Raw genomic sequence first — 13365 nt, 5'->3', positions numbered from 1 at the left:
TCATGTAGGTAATGACTGATAATCCCGCGCAAGACAAGTTAGAAATTCTCTCTCTTTACACGGAAATGATGTTTGAATTGGCCAGGTAAAGCTATTTGAAGATTTTAGTCACAATAACCGTGAATTTGTTAAGTTCTTCGCATGAAGCAGCCTACAGCACTTAATGCAACCATTTTATCATTGTGCTGCAGCATGAAACGGAGAAAATAGAAATCATCGAGTGGCTTAAAAGCCCCCAAAAAATTAATCTTGCATGGAAATGCTCTCCAGCGGGCGTGGAACATAACCGTTTTTTCGTGGAACGACATTGTAGGTTGTGTTGCAAGATGACATGGTCACATTTTGTAATCAAGCTATATCTGACTTGTCTTGTACCGGAATTGGGAAAGACCTTCTTTCAAGTGAAAAAAAAAAAAGAAAAAAAATCACAATGTTACACTACACAGATTGCGCCTTTTTGTACTCTTCCAACTTTTTTTCTTTTCTTTTCTATTTTCTTTCTCCATTAGTCTTTTAGGATATTTGTTTTGACTATAAATTATAGTTCTGCTATTGGTTATTAATTATCGAAACGGATTAAGGTTTCCGTTTACTTTATTACTCTTAAACTCGAATATTAGCTATTGGTTACCAAACTTATTACGCCTGTTACTTTTAATTCCTTTTAGTTGTCCTTTCCCTGTTTTGAATGTAAGGTAACTACACTGGAATAAAAATGCATGTAAAAAAAGGAAATTTCTTTTTCTTGTAAGAACGCCCACCTCTAGCTACTATTTATCTTCGAATCTGCCGGAACATTATACTTTGGAATTATATTATACTTCTTGAATCATATGAGATCAGTTTCTGCGTGGTCTTAACAAACTGATTCAAGCTCTTATTATGGATTCCTCTTCAGTAGGCCCAAACTATACCAAAAGCACCATTTTAATACGTTTTGGCCTACTGATAACCTCTCAAGAGTGAAGACATTTGAAAACCGAACTGCATTGTTGGGCAGCAAACGGAGGCTCTCGGAAACGCAGACGTCATTGAGGTCAAATGCGCATGTGTTGTTTTTCAAATGCTAATAATATACATGAAAAAAATTACTCGATTCGGATTGGCTGAGAGCAGTGCAGTTCAAGTGTAACATCAGTGGCGAGTGCAATTTCAGCTTTTTGAAAAACTCACAAGTGTAAATTAATTCCAAATTGAACTCGAAACCGTATGATTACCTATACAAATCAACAGTTTCCAACGTTTTAGTGTGAACGGGACGTGAAAACTCGTTTTCGGCCAAAACGCAATGTTTCGAAAAGGCATTATATTCGTGTGGACGGGTGCAGGGGAGGGGGGGGGGGGGAGTTAAATGAGGCAAACTGTTCTATAATCGTGTAATACACAGACAATTTTGACGAAATTAAGATGAAGTTTAACTAACATACATAAGAGGAAAGACGCATACAAAGGTGGCATCCTTTCATCGCTTCTTTTGTGACGTTGTTGCTTTTTCTCCACTAACAGATTTTTTTGTACGATCAAGGTTAGACTGTTTGATTCCGAACTGATTTGAAACTCACGTCATAAACTTCAAACTACGTAAAACAACTGCGAATTCTGAGTAAATATTTCTATAACAAATTTTCCTCCTATTAGGAAACTTTTGAAAATCGGAAAATAAAACATTATGCTCAGCGAGTTTCACTTTGACTAATACGTATTTTTTTTCTAGATTAAAGCCATTTTAAAGATTTTGATGTCTGTATTCAAAGAATACTCGTTTACACGTACATATAATTTGTAATGGTAATAGGACTGAGTGGGGTCCAATTCGGTCGGTTGTCGGACGACCGCGCAGCGGGAGTCCGATTTGTTTATCACTAGTATGATTGGAGACCGAACTGGATGACACAAAGTCTTATTACCAATAAATCATAAAAATTACAATTTCCGAGAAAAGAAGAATAGCCAAGTTATGGAGGGAAGAAAAAAAAATTGCGTTAAAATATCTACTAAAGAGATGTAAACATTCTAAGGCCACCGCGCCTCCTACCGGCAATTAGGCGCCAAAAACACAAAAGCAAGCGTGAGCGCGCACGCACGCACGTATCTATAACTTTGAATGTGATTGGTTGATTTAAACTACAACTTTGAATGTGATTGGCTTATTGAACTGCCCGATAACAAACTGTCCAATAACAGACTGTCCAATAAAAACTTGGCAAGTGAATTAGTGGAAAATAGGAGTTTTTTAAACCGATCACAATCGAGGAAATTGTTATTTTTATGATTAACCACCTGCAGCGAATACCGTCCAAATATCAGTACAAATAAACAGGGATATTGTGCAGTTATTTGTACAGTAGAAACCTGTTTGCCATACAGGTCGGCGCGCACGTAAAACTGTCACACTCTCCTCTTTCATTGATAAATTTATTGACTAGAGCAGTTGGATAATAAATCTCTTATTAGATATTTTGGTGTGTAGTATCGCTTTTTATTATATGGCTAGCTCCGTGAGCGGGCAAGATGAATCAAATCCTGCGCTGTGATTGGCTACCCGAGCGGGCAAGATGGAGCTATCTTGCCCGCTCGGGACTACCCGCCGTCTCCCGCAAGAAAAATTTCCCCGAAAGCCATATAATAAATCTTTTATTGACCAAGCTTGTTCGGTCAAGATGGCTGGATATTGGCCTCGTTCTTTTTTTGCGAGTTTATGGACCTCGACTCCGTCTCGGTCCATAAACACGCCAAAAAAGAACTTAGCCAATATCCAGCCATCTTGACCGAACAAGCTTGGTCAATAACCCATACTTATTATATAGACACGAGTGTTTTACTGGAAAATACACCACTTGTAAAATCCATACGAAACTACATCCAGGACTCGAATGGCGTATTTTCCATATCCTCACTACTGAAGATATCGATGATTTCACTAATGTCAAGTTTGTGTCTTAAATTGTACTTAAATTCGTTGGTGTATCATCGAAACATCTCCGGGTGTTCCTCGAAAGTCTTCGGCAATCTTCGGCAATCTTCGGAAATTTTCGGAAATTTTCGGAAAGTGTCGGCAACGTTGTCGGCAACCTTCGGATGTGTTTTGGAGAATCTTCGGAAATTTTCAGAAAGTGGTCGGAAATCTTCGAAAAAATCGTCAAAAATGCCGTCATCAGTATGTCTATATAATAAAAAGAACATTACACGTTAGCTCGAAGATACGAATTTTATATCTCAATATCTGTCTCAATATCGCTGCGCTCACTCGTGAGATGTTGTCCTTGCCACTCGAATATAAAATTCATATCTCCTCGAGAGTAAGGAAAATTAACTGCAGGTTTCAACTCCGAACTTTTCAAAAAAGAAAAAAAACGAAAACGAAAAAACAAAAACAAGGCGTCTGTACAGGCCTGCAAATGATCCCGGCCCGCAAATGATCCCCTTACCGCAAATGATCCCAGGACCGAAACTGATCCCCATATTGTACCGTAAATGATCCCAGATCGGAAATGTTCGCCTCGCGATAAAAGATCGAAGAATGAGGACCTAGGAATTTGGACAGTGGACTTGAATTTTATGCAAACGATTTTTTTATTACGTAAAAGTCGTGAACACTTGGATCTGATTCCAAAAGAAGGCAGGCAGTTCAGTGGCGTACTGCGAGTCATGTTTTTGAGGGAAAATGACAAAATAAATGAATCTTGAAGAAACCGACGACAGAAACGAATTGAACCGGACGAGACTCGTCACAGTTGAGCTATGATATTCCTTTGGGAATAAGCAATAATACAAGGCAAACCAAATTTAAAAATTGTCTTCGGTTGTCAAAGGCCAACTGCATCTGGAGTCGCCTTCTTCGACTTGTGCTACCCTCCTTGATCGCACTTACAAGAAAAGCAAGCTCTTCATTTCCACAATTCGTCTATCCCACACTGTTTCTGCCATTTTGGTCAGCAATAACCACCGTTTGTATTAGTGTCTCTTTTATTTTTGCAATTAAGTTTGACTAAATAAGGTTCGACGTTTGAATCAACTGCCGAACTTAAGAGGCCCTGCGCCTAAGAAACGACCGATGATTTCCGGCTAAAAAATAAAATCGGCCGATTTTTATCGCCCAAGTAGGGGTTACCGAATACTATTTAAAAATGAATTCCTTTTTGTTTCAGTTTCGCTTTAAACCAAAAATATCGAGCCGCAAACTTTTTCCGTGTGATAGCAGCAAAATCAGGCCGAAAATAAGCCCCCGAAAAAAAACTGTTCAGAAATTACTATCGCAACGCAAAATAATGCGAAAACTACACAGTGTTGAAGAAAAAGGCCTTTTAACGCAATATCATTCGATAAACATTAAAAAACTGCCGAAGCGAATAAAAAAATAAAGTTCCAAATATTGCATACTTAATGAGATGGAGCGTTGGAGCTGATTTTAAAATAATTATTTCTCAAAAGTTCAACGCTTTTGAAAGCAATCACAGTGATGAATCAGACATTGGAGGGATATACATCACGTTTCTGGAAAAACGTTTTTCGGCCAAAGTATATTGACCTTGTACAAAGCGTTCAAAGTTACCGTGTTTACCGTTATCCTGCTACTTCGGCGAAACACTTCTCTTTTGCCAATACGGCCGTGGATAGCGTGTTAAACGCCACTTTAAACCTTGCTAGGCATTCAAAGACCATCCTAAGTAGAAGGACGTAGAATTAAAAGAGAAAGGAAGATGAAAAATACACAGAAAAAGAAAATAACTCGAAATCACCATCTGCTAACGAAAGTTGAATCTGGAAAATGTCGTGGCGTGACAGCGGCCATTGACGTCATTTGTCACGTCAAGTCGCAAGAGCGTGGGAAAACGAGTCTGCAATGTCCTTATTTTTGTTTTAAAGCGAAAGTGAAACAAAAGACATTCATTTTTAAATAGTATTCGGTAACCTCTGCTTGGGAGATAAAAATCGGCCGATTTTATTTTTTAACCGGAAATCGTCGGTCGTTTCTTAGGCGCAGGGCCTCTTAATTATTTGGGTCGACTATTAGGTTCGGCACATGTAAAGTTCAACGTTTGAACCGGGCCTTAGAAGCTAACAATTATGTCAAAATGTTGCTTTTTCAATTTTCGTTTTAAATCAAATGTCTTTAAAGAGATTTTGAATACCGTAATTCAACTAAATACCGTGATGTTCAATACAGCGTTACGCGTGTAATGTGAAACCAGGGAAAAGTAACATAATGACATATCAGGTGACCTCCTGACCTCAGAGGTCAGTCGAGTTGTTTATTCAGCTGGTAGTCAGTCATCCAAAGGGGACTGATTTATTTACTCATAAGTCGACATGAGGTATATGGTTAGGAGAAACTGATTTGCTACGGTTTGAAGTGTATATTCTATCATATTTTTAAAGGACTCTCGACTGACCAAAACAATGAAAACAGCCAGGACTGTGTGTGCCACTCAGTGTCTCATCTCAAACTATAAAAATTGTCGTTGTCGAATTTTATGGCCGTTTATGCTCGCTGTTTTATTGGAAATATTTTACAGAACAGCTCACAAGGACACTGGGAAGGTAAAATCTTTTCTATAGCAGCAGAAGGAACGTAAGTAACGGTGAGTCGTTGTTTCCTGTTTTAAACCGTTGACTTCCAAACAATAATCTTGTGATTTGCATAAAATTGAGCTCGCTTACATGCCGTTACATTTCATTTTACTGACGGAGAACATATTAATTCCCGGAACTATAACATTTCGGGTGAAAAAAACAATAACCAAGGTTTCTTAAAATGTAGATATTTTGACCAAATGATATATACCAAAGGCCATTGTTCCTTGCCAAGAGACACAAATGGCGGCTGTACGAATACCCTTCGTTACAAAGCTACAAACAAAACTTCAAGAAACTTATTATACGATTTTAAAGTATAAGAATGAAATAATATTTGTGCCAAGTTTTGTTTTCATAGGATTGTTTTGACGTCCCCCGCTGTTTTCGTAAAGAAGCATGAAATTCCGAACATTTTAAGGCGCGAAAACCGCAATTATATGCAAATTTCGAACTTTCCTGCATGCTGATCATTATATTTCCGATGATACGTGTCTGACTCATCTTGGCTATCATCGTCGCCAAACTGGCTGCATTTGGACACCTGCGGGTGAGCCTCTCGGCCATGCTTGCGGCAGGTACATCTTGCAGTGGCACAATCCGACGAGCAGTTACACTTTATCATCCGCAGAAGCGACTCCGGTGCAGCTGGTAGTCAGTCATCCAAAGGAGTACCTGGCTTTCCGTCACATTTTCATCCATAGTCCGACATGCCTTCGTCTCCACCTTGCTTCACTGGCAAGGATGCTCTTGGGCATTGATACCAGGCCACTGCTGACTTGGAGGCAGATTCTGAGACTGTATTTGAGAACTATTTAATTAATCACCAGTGTCTCACAGTAGCGTTGGGAGAGCATACCATCAAGTTTCCGCCAAGACTTTCCACTGTATATAGAGGGATACAAGGGCATTTTCCCCTGCTACCACGATGTTTACTCTTTGAGGTATAACTAGTTGGCATAATTCTTTAAGGCCGCCGCTTTGCCAATACCATAGACGTGAGAGGCTGCGTGTCACATCCTAAAATGGTTTGAAGAGATAATATAATAGGTTTTGGCAAACATCGTTCCCTAACTCCTTTTTGACTTTCATGTTCCAGACTCTTGTCTTCTGCAGTTTGGCTTGAAATATAGATTGAAGCTGTATGAACGGGTGTAGAAGTAAATCGTGTCATCTCCCACAAAAACAGTGTTCCTTTCTCCGGTAGATTCTATGGCTGTCTTGACAATCAATGCATCGGCGTCGGAGTTCAGCTTGCTAGGGTGGTCAGTTGTTTTCCTGCCGAAGGCGACTTAGGATGAACCGTTGCTTGTTCTTAAAGTTGGCGAGAAAATTATCCTTCTTCGGAGTGACTTTCGTGTCCTCTGTGAAGGTGACAGTTGCTCCGGCTTTCCCTGCTGCTCTCCTCTGGTGTGTCGTGTCTTTGTAGACCTTTCGTCACAGCCTTCAAACACAGCGATAACGTGATAGATTGCCGACCCTGAAGGCCACAGGTTTCGATGGAGTAGAGCTCCGCCATCCAATATATGCTGAACATCACCCTCTGACCCTCACGTGGCATTGGATGACTGCTTTGTCCATAGGGTATCTGCAAGAACTCGTTATTGCGGCTGCCTCAGAGTCAGAGAAGAATCGAGTAAAGCCCCTGGGTAACTAAACAGTTCACAGCGGAACAAACCTTCCAAATCATCTGACAAGTTGTGTCAATAAAAAGCCCCTGAAAAGGGGGTTTCGAACTGATCCACCTGTACAGTGTCGCCTTCTTTATTTCTTTTTTTAGGATTCTTGAATGTCTAAAAATAATTAGGATGCTAATTAGCTAGATTGTGGGGCAAGGTATATTAAATTCAAATTCATGACATTAAAAAAAAATCAATCACAACTAGACTGTTATTCGACAAATCATTTAACTGGCATAAGCTGAGGGAAACGACTTTGGTACAAATCCAAAAAGTATTGTAAGAACTTTTGCGTGTGTCTGAACTGAGCTGAAGGTGGAAGAATCGCGTCTTGTAATTATTTTGCTCGACAAAAATTAAAAACATGCAGGACGAGCAGAAACACTTCAGAGTGAATTGTATCTGCGTAACAGCGAAGGCGCCAGATTCTGCAAGACCGTTAAACTCGCAAACTTTCATTTTCCTACAGAAACTTTTAAATTACTTAAGTTAAAATCCTAGTTTTTAAAATATACATTTTTCTTTTAAAGTCTTAAAATATAAAATGGTAATCCTGCAGTTTTTAAGCTGAAAAAAGGCCACTTTGAAACAGAAAACAAAGAAAAACAAAAAAACAAAAGCCAAAGCCAAAGCCAAAGCCAAAGCCAAAGCCAAAGCCAAAGCCAAAGCCAAAGCCAAAGCCAAAGCCAAAGCCAAAGCCAAAGCCAAAGCCAAAGCCAAAGCCAAAGCAAAAGCAAAAGCAAAAGCAAAAAAACAAAACAGTCTATGCAAAAAAGCCAACTAAACAGGCCAGGTTATATGGGTTATTGGCCAAGTGTGAGGTCAAGATGGCTGGATATTGGTCAAGTTTTTTTTAGAGTTTATGGACTGAGACGGATTCGTAAAAATTTTCGGAAAATGGTCGGCAATGTTCTCAAGTTTTGAAGAATCCTCGGAAATCTTCGGAAAGTGGTGGGAAATCTTCGAAAAATCGTCAAAAACGCCCTCATCAGTATGTTTATATAATAAAAAGAACATTACACGTTAGCTCGAAGAACAATATCTCACTCGTTTACTGCGCTCATTCGTGAGATATTGTTCTTGCCACTCGAACATAAAATTCATATCTTCTCGCCACCGTGCAATATCCTCTATTTATTATATGGCTGTGTCTCACAAGGACTGGGAACTAGCGAATTCACGAATTTGATTGGCTGAAATCGATATTGACCGCGGTCTAGATTTTCCCATCTAGACCGGCACTTAGACCGGTTTCATTTTGCGTTGAAAAAATAGCAAACTAAAATACAAACATGTTCCCCATTTTCTTTTATTTTCTTCTCAATCATTTATGGAAGTGCCAAAAAGCCTGATGACATTAAAAAAAAAAAAAAAAAAAAACTAGAGAGAAAGAGCAAATTTCGGCAGGTGTAAGTTCATCGCCGTTCGCAAGCAAAATGTCAGCAAATCAGTAAAATTAAACAAATTAAAGATTTTTTCTTTGCCATATAATAAACATCTTATTAACCGAGCTTAGTCGGTCTGTATGGGAGAATCTTGACCTCGGTCTTGTGTACTTGTGTGAGCTAAATATTATGCGCTCAGCTATAAATACAGCTTTTTGTCACCAAAATAAAATATTTTGCTACTTAACCATTAAGACCACAGTAACGCTGAACATGTAAGCTTGAAATTTCGATTAATTTAACTAAGTCTTAGTCAGCCTCGTTCCCATGCAGTCATGAAAAGGGTCTCAGAGCATTAGAGTAAAACCCGTTTTTTGGTAACTTTCCTTAATGGGTTTTTTTGGGACTTTTGATATGTTATGAAGGACACATTGCTAATAGTCTAAAACCGATGAAATGCCTTCTGTTGGAATTAGTGTCAGGTTGATCGATTTTTTTTTTCCTGTGAAATGACTGGACTATAACGAAATTCTTTTAAACCGCCTTACCGGAACATAAACGAAAATTGTGATGTTGCGATCGATTGCGCCAGCTAACAATATAAAAAAACAACAAGGAAAAACTATATTTCAGTTTTTCTTCGTTCTTGTTACTTGGCCAGTCTCACCTTCGGGTATTTATGGTACTCTTCTTCTGCCGCTTATGCTGCTAAAGATAACAACGTAAAAGAAAACACTACTCGCGTGGAATTGCGGGCTTTACTGATCAGGGACCGCCTTCACACATGCGCAAATTGCTATCTTTTAATTTGTGCGTAGAACAAACGCGAAAAATACCTTATCCACAAAGCCAATATCTCATAAACTGATTCGGAAAAAATATTCAACAGCAAAAGCGAAATGCATGTGCAAAATTGCTAACTATCCACAGCAGTCCCTTTCATGATCGTAAAAGATTTGGAGAAAAATGGCGACCTCTGAAGGTCACACGAAATGTGTAAACTCAAAACACCCACCTAAACAAATTCCATAACTTTAAGTACCCATAACGTCGAAATGTTAATTTTCTCATCGGATTCCATATATTACCGAATGAACTGCTGCGAAATCTTTTTTCCATTTGGACAAAACGTAATTGTTTTCATATTTTTTTGAAAACGTTCAAATTTGCCGCAATTTTTTGGTCCACCATTGGCACCAGTCTTCCCTCTGTTTGGAGTAAAATTTTACGTCGTTCAGGAACACGTGACTTCAGACTCATCTCCCTTGTTTTACCTCTTTAAATTTACCTTCGTAGTCCACATAAAATGCCGGAAAGGTGCATTGCTGCTCTTTGTAGCAACATCAGTGATCCAGTAAACATCAGTCTTGATCGCATTCTGTTTTTCGGCGGAACATGCCCCACTAAATATACGGTTTTTTTTCTTTTTTTGGGGGGGGGGGGGGTGGGTGCCAGATAGCATCGAGTCAGACAGCAAAAGAGGATTATGGGTACTTGCCCTGCCTATGTAAACGTTAGAACTGGACATCAGCCAGCACAGCAGAAATACACGAGGTGCTAATTTAACCATTTTACCAAGGAGATACACTAGAGAGAAAGAGGGAGGTCGCAAGTTTTCTGCAAAAACTTCAAGATGTTGGAATCACCTCCCACTTAAGCTACGAGCTTCTCAATCTGTATATACTTTGAAGAATGCTTTGTATAAACATTCTAAATTACGTCAGCTGAGGGATAAGATTTTTACTCCTTTTTTAGATAATTTATTTTCAGTTTGCATGATATGAGCAATATGTTTTACCTTTGACTTGTAGATCTAAATCCGGTTGTACATTATGTTTTGTAATTAGGTTTTAAATAGATTCTTAATTAGGTTACTAATTAAAATAGCTTTTATTTAAATTGTAACAATAGAGACGGATAATCCGTCGAAGACGGGTTATCTGTCGAGCACGGATAATCCGTCTTAGTGTGAAAACGGAACGGTGTTCATTTTAGACGGATAATACGTCTATTTTTATCCGTCCGACTATCCGTCTTATATAGACGGTTAATCGGACGGATAAAAATAGACGGATTATCCGTCTAAAATGAACACCGTTCCGTTTTCACACTAAGACGGATTATCCGTGCTGGACGGATAACCCGTCTTCGACGGATTATCCGTCTCTAGTGTGAAAATGGCCCATACCGAGACGGAAAATGTAGCAGACGGATAATCCGTCTCTAGTCTGAAAACGGTCATTGATTAATTGATTGATTGATTGATTGATTGATTGATTGATTGATTTAGCTTATCCGGGCCTCCTTGCCTCATACATTGTTGTGTTCTAATTATATTTATAAATGGAAAAAACAAAACAAGAAAAGAAAATTATATTGCACAGCGCTGCACTGCACCGCCGTACATTGCACTGTACTGCGCTGCACTACACTAACAACTCTACTTTACCATACATAATTTCACTACACTACACTTTATTACAGTGCTCTGGCCTAGACTATAATAAATTGTATTTTCTCTTTTAAGCCTTCAGATGCATCACTGGGAAAGTAATGGCCAGGCAGGCAATTTTTATGTTCGGGTTCATCACTATTGCCGTTTTCGTTCAGACTAAAGGTAATTCATTTCAAACATTTTTAGAAAACTCAAATTCGCTCGTATTTTGCATATAGCTAGCCCCTAGCAAGAGTGCAAACAGGCTGTAGTTTTTTTTTTTTTCTTGAAATAGTTTTGTCTTTCCGAGAAAAGCGACATTTACGATTTAACTTTCAGACTGAATTTCATGTAATTTAGCGAGTCCCAAGTGGGCTGAAAGTCGACCATTTGCATTCGATTCGCATTTCGTGACTGTTGAGCGCAGAAAAGTTGTAATACAACCAGCTCATTGCTGAACTATTCATTGTCTCAAAAAGGACGATTTCAAGAATATTGGAGTAATCTAATTATTTAGCGGTAAACAAAACCAGTGTCCTCCAAAATTGAGTTAGTCAGTCGGTGAAAAGAATTGTCATTTTGACCATGTGCCACGTCTCGGAATTCCAAAAGATTTTAGATTCTAACTATACTAGGATAGGTCTTTCAATACATGTAAAGTTCAGTTTGGACAAATGATTAGGCACTCGCCAAAAAATTATTCAAAATCGTTCACAAAAGACAGAAAATCCCGCCATCAGCTTCCGAGAGCGTGACCAAAAGTGTTATCATCGTATCGGCATATTACTTCAATTCGAAACGTCAGCACTACCAGGCAGTATAAATGACATACACATAATAATAGCATGTTCACCTAGCTCGGTTTCTAATATCCTGAATCTTGCAAACTGATTCTTCCCCTGTGTATAATTTTCAGCGGCGTTCTTGTCAGTACTCATATCCGACTTTCAAGAAAAACGGTTACTGCCAAGGCCCATGTATGTATCATCTATCTGTGTTAGTTGTGTCGTTTGATTGATGTCTGGACGTAAAACCGATGAATGTCCTTTTTCTCGGAAATACCAAGATATTTGAAGAAAAAAACTGCATAGCGTTTTTACTTTTATTAAGGCGTACTTATATGCAACAGTAGGGCAAATTCTATTTTTTAAGCCTTACCGAGCTATTGTTGATTCTTGTGGACATTTGCTCTTAATTAAATTAAAGCTAAATAATGGATGGGTTTCAATGCTGAAAATGTCTCTTATTCCGAGCTGTTTGTCAAAGGAGAACCTTTCTTTTTTCTCGACAGTGCCGTCTCTTATTCCTTGCTGTTTGTCAAAGGAAAGCCTTTCTTTTCTCTCGACAGTGCCGTTTAAAAAAATAGTGCGCACACTGCTCGTGGTTGTGTTTATAAAATCTACTTGAGTTTGTTTAAGGACAAAGGTGTTTTCTTTTTTTTTCCTTAAGCATTGAAGCAGAGGGGATCGATTGCGATTTATTATTATGCTCAGTTTCCCTTCTCTTTTCGCGCAGTTTACAAATTCTAGTTAAACCAAAAGCAAAGTACTTCACTTGTCAAAAATTTCCGACGCTAATATTTTGGACACTTTGCTGCAACACAGCTGAAGAAAAGTAGAATTAGACTGGAGATGGAATTTACCTGCATTGTGTTTTTGTTTTGTTCTGTTTTGCTTTGTTTTTTTCTATGCAGCACGCTCACTCGCGTACTGCATACTCACTTGTACACTCCATATTCGTGCCCGGAACACTGCCTCCACAGATTATATTCTTAAGAAAATTCTACGATGTCCATAACAGCTACTGTTTTGGCAGTGTTTTGATTTCACACATTCAATCCCACCAATTTGCAAAACAATGTTGCAAAGCAATGTATTTTCAAATCACTCAAAGAGGATAATAATAGTAATAATAATAATAATAATAATAATAATGATGATAATAATAATAATAATAATGATAATCATGATAATAATGATAATAATAATAATAATAATAATAATAATAAAAGATTTAATTAATGGTTTTTATGCGGAACTTGCGCCTAGGCCGTAAATATAAGGGAGTTTTTCATTTACCGTGCGAATAATTAAAAATCTTCTACGTGTTGTTATTTGTAATATTTTAAATGGTGCTTTTCATTGTTTGTTTAACTTGTTTTTCTCCTTACTTTTAGCTCAAAACTCAACCTCTTTCGTTACCCTTGCCCCCATTAGAAAGAATATAATTTTATATAAATGCTACATGTAATCTCCTCTCTTGAATGAATTCGCTCCTAAATATCTCAGCCTAA

The 13365-nt window shown here is 38.3% G+C and overlaps 1 pseudogene; it reads right to left on the bottom strand.

The window, feature by feature from the left end:
- Positions 1–6010: 6010 nt before the first annotated feature.
- LOC149117854 (uncharacterized) lies at positions 6011–12010 on the bottom strand (annotated as a pseudogene).
- Positions 12011–13365: the final 1355 nt, after the last annotated feature.

The sequence above is a fragment of the Orbicella faveolata genome, unplaced genomic scaffold (assembly GCF_042242905.1).
Source record: "Orbicella faveolata isolate gen_17 unplaced genomic scaffold, um_ofav_v1 contig_1, whole genome shotgun sequence".
Lineage (NCBI taxonomy): Eukaryota > Metazoa > Cnidaria > Anthozoa > Scleractinia > Merulinidae > Orbicella > Orbicella faveolata.
Note: the sequence above shows the minus strand (reverse complement) of the source record. Positions and strands in the feature narration are given on the sequence as shown.